Below are 15841 nucleotides of genomic sequence, written 5' to 3'. Positions count from 1 at the left end.
ATAGTACGATATTTTCCACATATCCACCATGCGTAGCCATAATATGGCGTAGTCTCTGAATGAAATTACCCGAAACCTTTGACAACGTGTCTGGCGGAATGGCTTCACACGCAGATGCGATGTATTGCTTCAGCTGTTCAATTGTTTCTGGATTCTGGCGGTACACCTGGTCTTTCAAGTGTCCCCACAGAAAGAAGTCACAGGGTTCATGTCTGGCAAATAGGGAGGCCAATCCACGCCGCCTCCTGTATGTTTCGGATAGCCCAAAGCAATCACACGATCATCGAAATATTCATTGAGGAAATTAAAGACGTCGGCCGTGCGATGTGGCCGGGCACCATCTTGCATAAACCACGAGGTGTTCGCAGTGTCGTCTAAGGCAGTTTGTACCGCCACAAATTCACGAAGAATGTCCAGAGCCAGCCGAAGTGGCCGTGCGGTTAAAGGCGCTGCAGTCTGGAACCGCAAGACCGCTACGGTCGCAGGTTCGAATCCTGCCTCGGGCATGGATGTTTGTGATGTCCTTAGGTTAGTTAGGTTTAACTAGTTCTAAGTTCTAGGGGACTAATGACCTCAGCAGTTGAGTCCCATAGTGCTCAGAGCCATTTGAACCAATGTCCAGATAGCGTGATGCAGTAATCGTTTCGGATCTGAAAAATGGGCCAATGATTCCTTTGGAAGAAATGGCGGCCCAGACCAGTACTTTTTGAGGATGCAGGGACGATGGGACTGCAACATGGGGCTTTTCGGTTCCCCATATGCGCCAGTTCTGTTTATTGACGAAGCCGTCCAGGTAAAAATAAGCTTCGTCAGTAAACCAAATGCTGCCCACATGCATATCGCCGTCATCAATCCTGTGCACTATATCGTTAGCGAATGTCTCTCATGCAGCAATGGTAGCGGCGCTGAGGGGTTGCCGCGTTTGAATTTTGTATGGATAGAGGTGTAAACTCTGGCGCATGAGACGATACGTGGACGTTGGCGTCATCTGGACTGCAGCTGCAACACGGAGAACGGAAACCCGAGGCGGCTGTTGGATCACCTGCTGCACTAGCTGTGCGTTGACCTCTGTGGTTGCCGTACGCGGTCGCCCTACCTTTCCAGCACGTTCATCCGTCACGTTCCCAGTCCGTTGAAATTTTTCAAACAGATCCTTTATTGTATCGCTTTTCGGTCCTTTGGTTACATTAAACCTCCGTTGAAAACTTTGTCTTGTTGCAACAACACTGTGTTCTAGGTGGTGGAATTCCAACACCAGAAAAATCCTCTGTTCTAAGGAATAAACCATGTTGTCTACAGCACACTTACACGTTGTGAACAGCACACGCTTACAGCAGAAAGACGACGTACAGAATGGCGCACCCACAGACTGCGTTGTCTTCTATATCTTTCACATCACTTGCAGCGCCATCTGTTGTTGAAAATTGTAACTACTGTAATTTCGAAAGTTTGTCCGCCTGAAAATGTACTGTTGTCCCAAGCATATTGCAACAAACGGTGTATTTCTATCGCTGCTCGTTTAGTTTCTATTGCCGTTTCAAATATACCGGTCATTTTTGAAACACACTGTATATACAGGGTGAGTCACCTAACATTACCGCTAGATATATTTCGTAAACCACATCAAATACTGACGAATCGATTCCACAGACCGAACGTGAGCAGAGGGGCTAGTGTAATTGGTTAATACAAACTATAAAAAAATTCACGGAAGTATGTTTTTTAACACAAACCTACGTTTTTTTAAATGGAACCCCGTTAGTTGTGCTAGCACATCTGAAAATATAAACAAATACGTAATCAGTGCCGTTTGTTGCATTGTCAAATGTTAATTACATCCGGAGATATTGTAACCTAAAGTTGACGCTTGAGTAGCACTCCTCCGCTGTTCGATCGTGTGTATCGGAGAGCACCGGATTACGTAGGGACCCAAAGGGAACGGTGATGGACCTTAGGTACAGAAGAGACTGGAACAGCACATTACGTCCACGTGCTAACACCTTTTTATTGGTCTTTTTCACTGACGCACATGTATATTGCCATGAGGGGTGAGGTACACGTACACACGTGGTTTTCGTTTTCAATTACGGAGCGGAATAGAGTGTGTTCCGGCATGTCAGGCCAATAGATGTTCAATGTGGTGGCCATCATTTGCTCCACACAATTGCAATCTCTGTCGTAATGAATGTCGTACACGCCGCAGTACATCTGGTGTAATGTCGCCGCAGGCTGCCACAATACGTTGTTTCATATCCTCTGGGGTTGTAGGCACATCACGGTACACATTCTCCTTTAACGTACCCCACAGAAAGAAGTCCAGAGGTGTAAGATCAGGAGAACGGGCTGGCCAGTTTATGCATCCTCCACGTCCTATGAAACGCCCGTCGAACATCCTGTCAAGGGTCAGCCTATTGTTGATTGCGGAATGTGCAGGTGCACCCATCATGCTGATACCACATACGTCGACGCGTTTCCAGTGGGACATTTTCGAGCAACGTTGGCAGATCATTCTGTAGAAACGCGATGTATGTTGCAGCTGTTTGGGCCCCTGCAATGAAGTGAGGACCAATGAGGTGGTCGCCAATGATTCCGCACCATACATTTACAGTCCACGGTCGCTGTCGCTCTACCTGTCTGAGCCAGCGAGGATTGTCCACGGACCAGTAATGCATGTTCCGTAGATTCACTGCCCCGTGGTTTGAGAAACCCGCTTCATCGGTAAACAGGTAGAACTGCACCGCATTCTCTGTTAATGCCCATTGACAGAATTGCACTCGATGATTAAAGTCATCACCATGTAATTGCTGATGTAGCGACACATGAAACGGGTGAAAGTGGTGACGATGCAGTATGCGCATGACACTACTTTGACTCAGTCCACCGGCTCTCGCAATGTCCCGTGTACTCATGTGTGGGTTCATGGCAACAGCAGCTAACACACCAACTGCACACGCTTCTCCTGTGACGGGCCTGTTACGGACCCGTTTGCGTGCTACGACATACCTGTTGCATACAGTTGGCGGTAGATGTTTTGCAATGTGCGGCACGTTGGATGCTCTCTGTCCGGGTACCGTTCTGCATACACCCTGCAGGCTTCAGCTGCATTTCGTCGACACTCGCCATAGATGAGTATCATCTCCGCCTTTTCAGAGTTCGAATACACCATGGTCATAGTCCCTACAACACTACACTATCACAGACGTCTGGTAACACGGTGTACTACAGTTGGTCTGCGTGCGGAGACGAATGCAGAATAACAATAGCAGCAAGCGCTACATGCGCACACTGTGACAGCTAGACCAAACCACAACAGTGCACTACAGCCACACTCGTAAACACGCTCGTCATCGTAAACATGTCCCTGCAGATGCTGCTCGCCGACCGTGGCCCGTGTTTGTTACAACACGCAACTGAACGTCGGAGGTTTCAAGCGTCAACTTTAGGTTACAATATCTCCGGATGTAATTAACATTTTACAATGCAACAAACGGCACTGATTACGTATTTGTTTATATGTTGACATGTACTAACAAAACTAACGTGGTTCCATTTAAAAAAACGTAGGTTTTTGTTAAAAAACACACTTCCGTGCATTTTTGTATGGTTTGAATTAAACAATTACACTAGCCCCTCTCCTCACGTTCGGTCTGTGGAATCGGTTCGTCAGTATTTGATGTGGTTTACGAAATATATCCAGCGTTAACGTTAGGTGACTCACCCTGTATACAGTTACAGAACATTCCAGTACAATGATTCTTGACATTTGTGGATACTTCTAGAATGTACTCGAACCGAATATAGAAAGTAAAATTTTGCAGCGACCCTCCATGCAGCAATCTAGTATCAGAACTACTACACCACGGTAACTGTGCTACTCAGCTTCTTGTGCGACATTGCTCCCACCTTAAGAGAACAGCGTTTTGGTGTTACGTCCTCCTAGTCCGGGAACGAGTCATCGGTCCTGTATACTCCGACTCCCGATGACTGATGTTCGCCCTGGCGGTGATCTTAGCACTTCCTTTGCCGCTACGCTCTTCATCACCTTTCCGCTTGTTGCCTGACGCTGGAGATAGAATTTACCCTGGGTTGCAGAATCCTTATAGGGCTTCATTCGGAGAACGTGGACCGTATCTCTGATCTTTCACGTCTTGTGTCGAGGTCGAAATCTTCAACTTCATAAGTAACATCAGATAACCTGTTTTACAACCTTATAAGGTAGCACCTGATGAGCTTCTCAGGGTGACCAACCTTCCGAACGGGAGTGAAGATCCAGACGAGGTCACCAGGCTGGTAGACAACAGGGCGGTGGCTCGCGTCGTACCTTCGGTGATCGTTTTCTAGAGCCTGCGGCGTGCGGAGTGGAGCTAACTGCCGAGCATCCTCAGCAGCTCTGGGTAACACCTGGCCGATGTAGTCGTCGTCCACGTCATCAGGATATAACGGAAACACACTGTGCATCGTCATAGTCGCCTCACGCCCATGCACCAGGAAAAATGGCGTAAATCCTGTGGTGTCTTTTTTGGCGGTGTTGTAGGCAAACGTCGCGAAAGGTAGCACCTCATCCCAGTTGCTCTGCTCAACACTGACGAACATTGATAGCATGTCGGCCGAGGTCTTATGAAGGCGTTCAGTAAGCCCGTTAGTTTGCGGGTGGTAGTCAGTCGTCATATGATGAGTATTGTTGCACCGACGCTTTATCTCTGTCACAAGATTCGACTGAAAACTTTCCCTCGATTCGTAATTAACGGCCTCGGGGCACCGTGTTTTAATTCAATGTCTTCCACGATGAATTTCGCAACCTCGAATGCTTCCGCTGTTTTCATGGCTTTTGTAATGGCATAGCGTGTCATATAATGTGCAAACAATAATCCATCTATTGCCAGTAGCAGACGTTGTAAATCGTCCGAGGGGGTCAATCCCAGCACGCTGGAAAGGCGTTTCGGCTGGCGGAATTGGTATGAGTCGGCCACGTGGTTTCTGAGGAACTGCCATTCTCCTCTGGCACTCTCGAAAGTGCGACATTTAATGACAGACACTCCTAAATAAACCTGGGCAGAGAAATCTCTTGCGGATCCTATCGTAGGTCTTAATAAAGCCTAAATGTCCGGCCTCCGGTGTGTCGTGGAATTTCAGTAGAACATCTAAGCGCATGTGTTTAGGAATCACTGGTAGCTACCTCTTCCAAACGGGTCAAAGTTTTTCTTGCAAAGTAATCCATTAACTACCTTAAATTGTCCTTTCACATCCTCTGACCGATTTAAGGCATGCTTAATTTGAGATATCTTGGCGTCCTTCTTCTGCTCAGCAGAGACATTCTGGAGTGCAGCGAGACAGTCACAATCTTCATCAAAGTCTTGATGGTCTTGCACAAGGTTTCTTGAGAGACAGTCGGCATGTTGGTGTTTTCTTCCACGTTTGTACACTATGGTAATGTCATACTCTTGAAGACGTAGTGCCCACCTGGCGAGTCGTCCTATTGGATCCTTAAGACCTGTCAAGCAACAAAGTGAATGACGGTCTGTAACAACTGTGAATGGCCTTCCGTAGAGACATTTGCACATGGCCAAGACCACAGCAAGACATTCTGTTCCTGTAGTTAAGTAGTTTCTCTCAGCTTTTGTAAGTGTCCTAGAAGCATAGGCTATGGCCTTCTCTTTTCCATCCGAAATTTGCACCAGAACAGCACCGATCCCATACCCACTGACATCTGTGTGTAGTTCTGTAGGTGCACTCTCACCATACAGACCAAGTACAGGGTCAGTCGTCACAGATTTTCGCAGCACATCGAAAGAATCTTGTTGAGCACCACCCCAGATAAATTTAGCATCGGCTTTTAGCAACTCTTGGAGTGGCCTGGCTTTGTTAGAAAAGTGTTTGATAAAACGATGGTAGTAAGAACATAATCCGAGGAGGCTTCTCACATCTCTATTACTTTTAGGAATAGGAAATTCCGTTATAGATCTCACATTTTCTGGGTCTGGCGACACACCTTCGTTTGAGACAAAGTGTCCAAGTATTTTGCTTTCTTTTGCTCCAAAAAGACACTTTCTTGGATTAAGTTTCAGTCCGCCTTGTCGGAGACACCTAAGAACGGCCCTCAGTCTTTTTACGTGTTCATAAAATGTCTTTGAGAGCACTACAATGTCATCTAAATAACGAAGGCACATCGTCCACTATAGGTGACTTAGAAGATTATCCGTCATCCATTCAAAACGTACTGGTGCATTACACAAACCAAACGGCATTACCTTAAACTCATGCCGGCCCTCAGGGGTAATGAATGCAGTATTCTCGCTATGAGCGTCTACTTCGATTTGCCAGTATCCCGAGTACATGTTCATGGTTGAGAAAAATTTAGCCCCCCTCAGACAAACTAGTGTATCGTCAATTCGTGAAAGGGGGTAAACGTCCTTTTTAGTTATCTTATTAAGCTTCCTGTAATCAACACAAAAGCGCCAACTGCCATCCCGCTTCCTGACGAGAACCACTGGGGACGACCATGGGTTCTGGGAAGGCTGAATGATATAATTCTTCATCATTTTCTCTGCATCGTCGCAAATTATTTGACGTTGTGTTGGTGACACACGATATACTCTATGGCTTATTGGTTGACGGTCTCCAGTGCTAATCCGGTGCTTCACCAACGATTTGTCTAATTTGCTCTTCACCTGTGGGTTGAAGCATTCAGAGAATTCTTTAAGAATGGCAAGTAGCATCTTCTGTTGTTCCTTAGTGAGATCCGGTGATAGTCAAGCAAGAAGATCTTGTCTCGTGGTGGTAGCGCCACCAGACTCGGCATGGGAGGTTTCTATGACACGCAGCTTTTCGGCAATTAACGACACAGTGTTTGCTACGCACAAGCGTCTTGGAAGGATCTGCAGTTCTCCGCAACAGTTAACTATCCACAATTCGCCGAATCCGTTCTTAAACGCGATGACAGAGGCTAGGATGACCAAGTTATTCTTCAGTGGTATGCTTCCCTTACATTCCACTGCAAGATCGATGAGTTGATGCATGGCATGACACATGAGGGTTACCTTCCTAGCGCTGACTGCAGGAATGATAACTTCATCCAGCACACATGGTCTCCACACACTCTGATGCGCATCTTCCTGTCCATAGTATCTCATCTTGACTACCATAATCTTCGAGCGACCGCAATCTATAATTGCCTCAGAAGCTTTCAAAAAGTCCCATCCGAGAATGACGTCGTGACTACACTCTTGTAAAACGATGAATTCTATGGGCTATGCATGGCCACTTATACCCACACGAATGACACATCTTATTGTAGGTTTTACATATGTCCCTTCACCTTCAGCAGAGATGTTTTGCTGTCGACGAATACGGTTTTCTGCAACTGGCGACGGTACTTCTCCGAAATGACTGAGTATGATGCTCCAGCGTCCTCAAGAGCTTGGGCTGGTCGGCCATCCATGAGGATATCGACGTAGTTTCCTATCATTTTTGTAGTGATCGATGGCGGAGGATTTTTTTCTTCTGCGGCCTCGCCTCCAAGTATGGTGGCACCCTTTAGTTTTCCAATTTTGCGGCGGCTAGGTGATCGGCTGGAGCCTCTAAATGGCGATTGAGACCTTGATCGGCCTGTTGGGGAGCATCCTCTCCAGCGGCTAGCTTGCGGCGATGGTGACCTCCGTCGTCCCGCACCCACATCTTCTTGTTCGTCTTCGTCGTCCCGGACTTGGCGTCGGCTAAGATCGGTCTGCTGTCTTCTGCCGCGGGCATCATCAACTATCCGAGGCCTTTCTCGACAATAGTGCACCACATGTCCCGGTCGCCCGCAGTGGAAACATACTGGTTGGTTATCCTGGGTCCTGCAGAAGTCACTCTTCCTTGATGTCCAAACAGGATCCTTATGCGGAATTGTAGGAACGTAACTTCGCCTGGGTCTCGACTTTTCACCGTTTTTAAGAGAAATGAAGGACGAGAGATTGGGTTCAATGTCTATTCCGCTTCCTGCCTTATGACCTCTTGAAGCGTCTCGGTTTTTTTGCTCGCCGTGCAATCCAAGTGCCTTCTGAACTTCCTCTCTCGCTATCTGACGAAGAACACTTGTGAAATCATTTCCTTCCTCCATCACAGACATCGATACGACGTTTGGAAGCCGTTCAAACTTATTGCGTGTAATTCTTTTTTGGTGCATTGTCTCGATATACAGGCACCATTCTATGAAGTCGTCTGCTGTCGAAACCTCCTTCAGTATTAGGGCTTGATACGTGAGATGTCGAACCTTATCTTCAACCTTCTATCTAGGATCCACTATTTTACACAGCTCCTAGAAGTCTTGAATGTAGGATGCTGTAGTTTCTCCTGGACTCTCTACACTGCACTTTAATTTATCTTCAGCCTTGCACTTCTGTCGTTTTGTGTCTCCGAAATACTTGCGCAGTTCCGCCTAGAATACTTCCCAGCTTCTGAACTTCTCCTCGTTGTTCCCATACCATTGTTTGATAGTGCCCTCCAAGTAGAAAAATACGCTAACCACGGTTTCATCCAATTTCTTCAAATGTGTTTGCAATCTTAAGGGACTTAAGTGCTAAGGTCATCAGTCCCTAAGCTTACACACTACTTAACCTAAACTATCCTAAGGACAAACACACACACCCATGCCGCTCAGTCCATGACTGCAGCGCCTGAGACTGCTCGGCTAATCCCGCGCGGCTCCCATTTGTTATTAAATTTGGCTATACGCTCTTATACCTTCAGCCACTTGTTTGGATCTTGGCCATCGTCTCAAGAGAACCCAGATGGATGTCTCATGTGGTGGCACACTATTACTGTCATCGTAACGTCCTCGGCTTCTTCTCTCTCCGATAGATTGCAATCTGTTGAATATGTCTCGAACTCGGGTTTCTCGCGACGTAAACGGCAGCTCTGTAGTGGCCCGATGGAAGCCACTGTTTCGTCGATAATGTGCGCTATCACAATTTCCAATATCCAGCGTCTCCACCAGAATAACGTCACGTAGAAGAAGGTGTAATTAGATGAATGACGAACACTAACTTCACTTAACGAAGGTTTATTCGACACTTGTACAAACAAGAGCGTGGAGCGAATTCCCTCCGACCAGAACACATATGGTACATGTAAAGTTACAGAACATCCCAGTATAATGTTTACTGACATTCGTGTATACTTCTAGAGTGTACTGGAACCGAATATAGAAATAAAAATTTTACGCTTTAGGTGAGTTTTGAACGCACGAACCTCCATGCAAGTCTAGTATCATAACATCACACCACAGTGACTATGCTACTGAGTTTCTTCTACGACAATATATATACATGTGGGGGTCGGGGGGGGGGGGGGGGGGGGGGGAGTGGAGAGAAAGGGGTAAGGAGATTCATTAATTATTTATCCTGGTTACATTTCATATTGTGTTTGTTTTGATGGCTAGCATGATCAGAAAGTTATTTCTTATATAGATTTGGTCGTTCAGTACCTTCTTTTCCATTGCAGTTGCTCTTAGTACGTGGAAGTTTCCATGCAATGTCACGAGCTTTTTGTTGTGATTATTCACTCTGATAACTGTCATGACACATTCCATGTTGGACAGTTCATTTCATGTTTTATCAGGTGGAATCTAACATGACAGTTACAGAGTGAATAATCACAACAAAAAGCTCCTGACACAGCAAAAAACTTGCACATACAAACAGCCATTACTATGTAAAAGAAGGTACTGGATGACCAAATCCATATAAGCAATATTACACTGATCATGGTAGCCATCTAAACAATAACAAACTGAAATGTAACCAGGATAAATAATTAATGAATCTCCTCCCCCCTTCTCTCTCTCTCTCTCTCTCTCTCCCTCTCTCTCTCTCTCTCTCTCTCCCCCTACACATCCATATATCACATTTACACACAGCGAAATCCTCTCTCTCTCTCTCTCTCTCTCTCTCTCTCGCCCACACACACACACACACACACACACACACACACACACACACACACACACACGACCGCGCGCACGCACACAAACAACAAATGAAAAATATCAAACCAAACACAACACAAACAAAAGGCAAATACACAAAAACAGTTGGCAACACTACACACCGAAAACACTCATATGTTGATCACAAAAATGGAAACTGCAAGTGACATATGCGATGAGACAAATGTGGGTGAAAGAGTGCCAGAAATCGGCCAGCTGGAGTATGGAAAGTAACGAATACATCTCCAAGATCACGCACATGAGGTAACAGCACTGTAAATCGTAACACCAAACGATAAGTTCACATTACGAACTTTGGGCTACATAATTTGATTTTAACCTATAAACAAGACACGAAAAAATGTAATATAGCAGCATATTGTATCTACCACATAATACGTTTATTGTATGTATAAAAGGAAACATGTATTGCAGAACACTGATGATGGTTCCCAAATAAAAGAAGCGAAACGCGTATGGCAACTAAACAAACTGCCTTCAATTAGTTGCATAGACGGTACATACCTTCACGAATTTAAAGTAACTAAGGGAAAGAAGGGAAACAGAAAAAATGACATAGAATTAATGTATATTCTTAAATTAAGTAAGTTCATAAATTTGTGTGACACAACTAAGTGCCTTTCAATCCTTTTAAATGTTAAATTATGTTGTGGTGGTTTGACGGTCTGGAGGATGGAGGGCGACTGAAGGGTAGATGCATGAGAGGCGGCACATCACCCGGTATCATGAAATATCTGGAGACCCTATCACATTTAACCCTAAAGAGAACAAACATCAACTCCTCTCCTTGAGCAAAGATCTAGGAGTAATAATAGACCAACAAATTGGACTGAGCACGTAACCCAATAAGACGACGGCACCAGCGTCTCTCTGTGTCGTATGAAAAAATGTTTACAAACACTTGTACTTCCTTTTACTGATTACAGCGATGTTATCTTGCAAGACTTCTCTCAGGAAAGCTCACCGTGCCTGGAACTGGGCATGAATGCCTGTGTTCGTTATATCTACGATGTTCGAATTTTTTATCATAGTACACTATCATATGCGTAGCTATCGTCACTACGTGCAGATAAGCGCAGAGATTTCCATACCCTCTGTCTTCTCTACTGCCTCATCAGCCCATACCTCCTCCATATCCCTCCTCGGTCCTAACGCTCTTGTCCCATAAATGTGGCAGAAACACAGGCTGCCAACAACATCCTTTTTGTTCCAGTACATCTTTAAGACATTGTCTCTACGTACTTCTCAGTAGCACTATGGAGTTACCTCCTCTGTTATGTTACAGAACTGGATAACATCTCCCGTTTTAGATGACAGTCAATGACATGACTTCAGTAGAAGATAAGCGCAGAGATTTCCATACCCTCTGTCTTCTCTACTGCCTCATCAGCCCATACCTCCTCCATATCCCTCCTCGGTCCTAACGCTCTTGTCCCATAAATGTGGCAGAAACACAGGCTGCCAACAACATCCTTTTTGTTCCAGTACATCTTCTCTACTGCCTCATCAGCCCATACCTCCTCCATATCCCTCCTCGGTCCTAACGCTCTTGTCCCATAAATGTGGCAGAGACACAGGCTGCCAACAACATCCTTTTTGTTCCAGTACATCTTTAAGACATTGTCTCTACGTACTTCTCAGTAGCACTATGGAGTTACCTCCTCTGTTATGTTACAGAACTGGATAACATCTCCCGTTTTAGATGACAGTCAATGACATGACTACTGAAGCAACAATAATGGGTTTGTCCATGTATGTACCCGTGGTCTCGAGATAGTGTATCTGATTCATAATCAAAGCGTGTTTGGTCCTGGTTTCGAATCCCGCCGCTCTTTAAATTTTGTTTAATAATCAGAGTTTTCGATCGAAGACTTCCGGCATAAGAAGTCACCACTCATTCTGCCAACGGCCTTGTCAAAGAGGGTGGAGGTTCAGGGCACTCTCTTGTCCTAGGGGTGGGAAACATCCCTTAATGGGGGAAGAAACAGCAATGATCAATGGCATGAGGATGCAGAAGGCAATGGAAACAACTGCATTAAAGAAACGTAAGTGTATCCACAGGACATGTAGCCTGTAATTGAAGAAGTGTCATGATGAACTCCCCATTGGCAAACAATTCAGGAATAGTCCCCCATTCGGATCTCCGGGAGGGAACTACCAAGATAGAGGTTACCATGAGAAAAAGATTGAATAATCAACGGAAGGTTAACGTTCAACGAGTCAGGGCGTGGAATGTCAGAAGCCTGAACATGGTAGGGAAACTAGAAAATCTGAAATGGGAAATGCAAAGGTTCAATCTAGATATAGTAATGGTCAGTGAACTGAAGTGGAAAGAAAATAAGGATTTCTGGTCAGATGAGTATAGGGTAATATCAACAGCAACAGAAAATGTTATAACAGGAGTAGGATTCGTTGTGAATAGGAAGGTAGGGCAGATAGTGTGTTACTGTGAACAGTTCAGTGATAGTTTTGTCCTTATCAGAAATGACAGCAAACCAACACCGACCACGATAGTACAGGTATATATGCTGACGTCGCAAACTGAAGATGAAGAGATAGAGAGAGCGTATGAGGATACTGAAAGGGAAATACAGTATGTAAAGGGATATGAAAGTCAAATACTCATGGCAGACTGGAATGCAGTTGTTTGGGAAGGAGTAAAAGACAGGTTACAGGAGAATATAGGCTTGGGACAAGGAATGAGAGAGGAGAAAGACTAATTGAGTCCTGTAACAAGTTTCAGCAAGTAATAGTGGATATGCTGTTTTAGAATCGCAAGAGGAGGAGGTATACTTGGAAAAGGCCGGGTGATACGGGAAGATATCAGTTGGATTACATCATGGTCAGACAGAGATTCCGAAATCAGATACTGGAGTGCAAAGCGTACCCAGGAGCAGACAGACATTAGTCAGGAAGAATTAATACGCAAAGATGTGGGATACGGATGTACTAAGGAATGACGAGATACGCTTGAAGTTCAATAAGGCTATAGATACAGCAATAAGTAAAAGAGGAATGGACATCCCTAAAAAGGGCGATAACAGAAGTTGAGAAGGCAAACATATGTATAGAGAAGGTAACTGCGAAGAAACCATGGGTAACAGAAGAAATACTTCAATTGATCGATGAAAGAAGGAAGTACAAAAATGTTCCGCGAGACTCAGAATACACAAACACAAGTCGCTGAGGAATGAAATAAATAGGAAGTGCTGGGAAGCTAAGACAAAATGCCTGCATGAAAAGTCTGAAGAAATAGAGAAAGGAACTATTGTCGGTAGGACTGACTCATCATACAGCAAAGTCAAAACAACCTTCGGTAGCATTAAAAGAAAGGGTGGTAACACAAAGAGCGAAACGGGATTTCGACTGTTAAATGCAGAGGAGAGAGCGGATAGGTGGAAAGAACACATTAAAAGCCTCTATGAGTGGGAAGATTTGTCTGATGTGATAGAAGAAGAAACAGGAGTCGATTTAGAAGAGGTAGGGGAGCCAGTATTAGAATCAGAAATTAAAAGAGCTTTGGAGGACTTAAGGTCAAATAAGGCAAAAGGGATGGATAACATTCCATCAGAATTTCTAAAGTCATTGGGGAGGTGGCAAAAAACGGCTATTCACGTTGATGTGTAGAATGTATGAGTCTGGCGACATACCATCTGACATTCGGAAAAATATCATCCACACAATTCCGATGACGGCAAAAATGACAAGTGCGAGAATTATCGCACAATCAGCTTAACAGCTAAAGCATCCAAGTTGCTTACAAAAATAATATACAGAAGAATGGAAAAGGAAATTGAGGATGCGCTAGACGACGATCATTGATAAGATTCGCTGATGATATTGCTATCCTGAGTGAAAGTGAAGAAGAATTACAGTACAGTTTACGGGTTGAGAGTAAATCGAAGGAAGGCGAAGGTAATGAGAAGTAGCAGAAACGAGAACAGCGAGAAACTTAGGATCAGGATTGATGGTCACGAAGTAGATGAAGTTAAGGAATTCTGCTACCTTGGCAGTAAAATAACCATTGACGGACGGAGCAAGGAGGACATCACAAGCAGACTAGCAATGGCAAAAAGGGCATTCCTGGCCAAGAGAAGTCTACTAATATCAAATATTTGTGGAATAAATTTCTGAGAATGTACGCCTGGAGTACAGTATTGTATGGTAGTGGAACATTGATTGTTGGAAAATCGGAACAGAAGGATATCAAAGATTTGAGATGTGGTGCTACAGACGAAAGTTGAAAATTAGGTGGACTGATAAGGTAAGCGATGAGGACGTTCTGCAAATTGTTTTCATGAGAACGTTGTTAGCTTTAATTTTTTTGGGCAGTGATTTTTATTCTTTTATATTTTTTTTAATTCTCGGAGAGGAAAGGAATATACGGAAAACACTGATAAGAAGAAGGGACAGGATGATAGGACATCTACTAAGACATGAGGGAATGACTTCCATAGTACTAGAAGGAGCTGTAGAGGGCAAAAACTGTAGAGGAAGATAGAGATTGGAATGTATCCAGCAAATAATTGAGGACATAGATTGCAAGTGCTACTCTGAGATGAAGAGCACAGGAGAGGAATTCCTGTCGTGTCGCATCAAACCAGTCAGAATGTTGACAAAAAAAAAATTGTCCCTGTACACACTCATTAGCCTTGTTCCAATAAGATCTTCCTTGTTCCCAGTGTTCTTAACTGGTGTAGTTTTCTTAGATTTCCTTTCCCGAGAGTTCACTATATTAGAAAACATCTGTTTTGTATACCTATAAATTTTTTTTATGTCTGCCACCATTTTTACTTTTATCATTGTTATTATTGCTATTACCTCCATTATCACTATTGGTGACAGCAGCAGCAGTGGTACAAGTACTGCCAATACCAACTTTATTAGTTCACAGTCAGTGTTATTTACTGACACTGTCACTATAGACGCTTAAATCATTTTAATACCGTTTCTCATACTAAAATTTTTAGGTAACTATGATATAAAACAATAACACTGTATGTGCGAAACCATGGTCACATGTAAAAGATTAGGTAAAATAAATAAATAAAGAGTATCAATGCACTTCCTGTTGTGTAGGTTTGCAAACTGAAGAACGAGTAAATGATTGATTACTCTCTCTACTCCACTGTGACACAAGAAGCGCCTTCAGGGTGTTTCACAAAGTTATACCGACAATTACACAGCCCGCCTTCTGTGTCACTGGCGACGTAGTGAACACATTTAGGTGGGGGATGTTTATTTTCCATAAAGTTCGTTAAGACTACATGGAACATAGATATGACCTACGAAGAATGTTAACGCATGAAACGATTTTGGTCAGAATCTACATAACCCTCCGCACACTGTTATTCACTGCTGGAAGGAATTTGAATCTTAATCATCCTGGAAGGCAGCTGTAGCGTTCTTCTGGGAATAGCACTTTCCCCACCATGTGTGCTGCTCGCTTTTCAGTTAGCAGAAAGACAATACGTCCCCACCATTTCCTGTCATGTTCTTTTCAATGAGCAGACAAAATAACTTCACATATCTTTAGTGTATACAGTGGAGTTATTTAAACAATAATTCTCTAACCTATAATTGGAACGTTAGCAATCTTGTATTGCAATGTAAGAAAAATAATCAGTCCAGATAGCAAATGGTTTTTACTTTTGTTGTATGAAAAACTGTTTCAATGTCCATGCCTCACCAACTGGGACATTAATAATCTGATGCACAATTGAAAACGGTTACCATATTATAAGAATAAAAATTTTTCGTGATCCAGATTGAATACTTTTTTAGTATGAGCTACTTTCAGTTTATTAAGTGAGTACTTATTTGCAGTTGTTATGTAAAAAATCCCAATAGGCGAAC

Source organism: Schistocerca nitens, chromosome 5 (assembly GCF_023898315.1).
Source record: "Schistocerca nitens isolate TAMUIC-IGC-003100 chromosome 5, iqSchNite1.1, whole genome shotgun sequence".
NCBI classification, from domain to species: Eukaryota; Metazoa; Arthropoda; class Insecta; order Orthoptera; family Acrididae; genus Schistocerca; species Schistocerca nitens.
The sequence above is the reverse complement of the archived record's forward strand: the minus strand, read 5'-3'. Positions refer to the sequence as shown.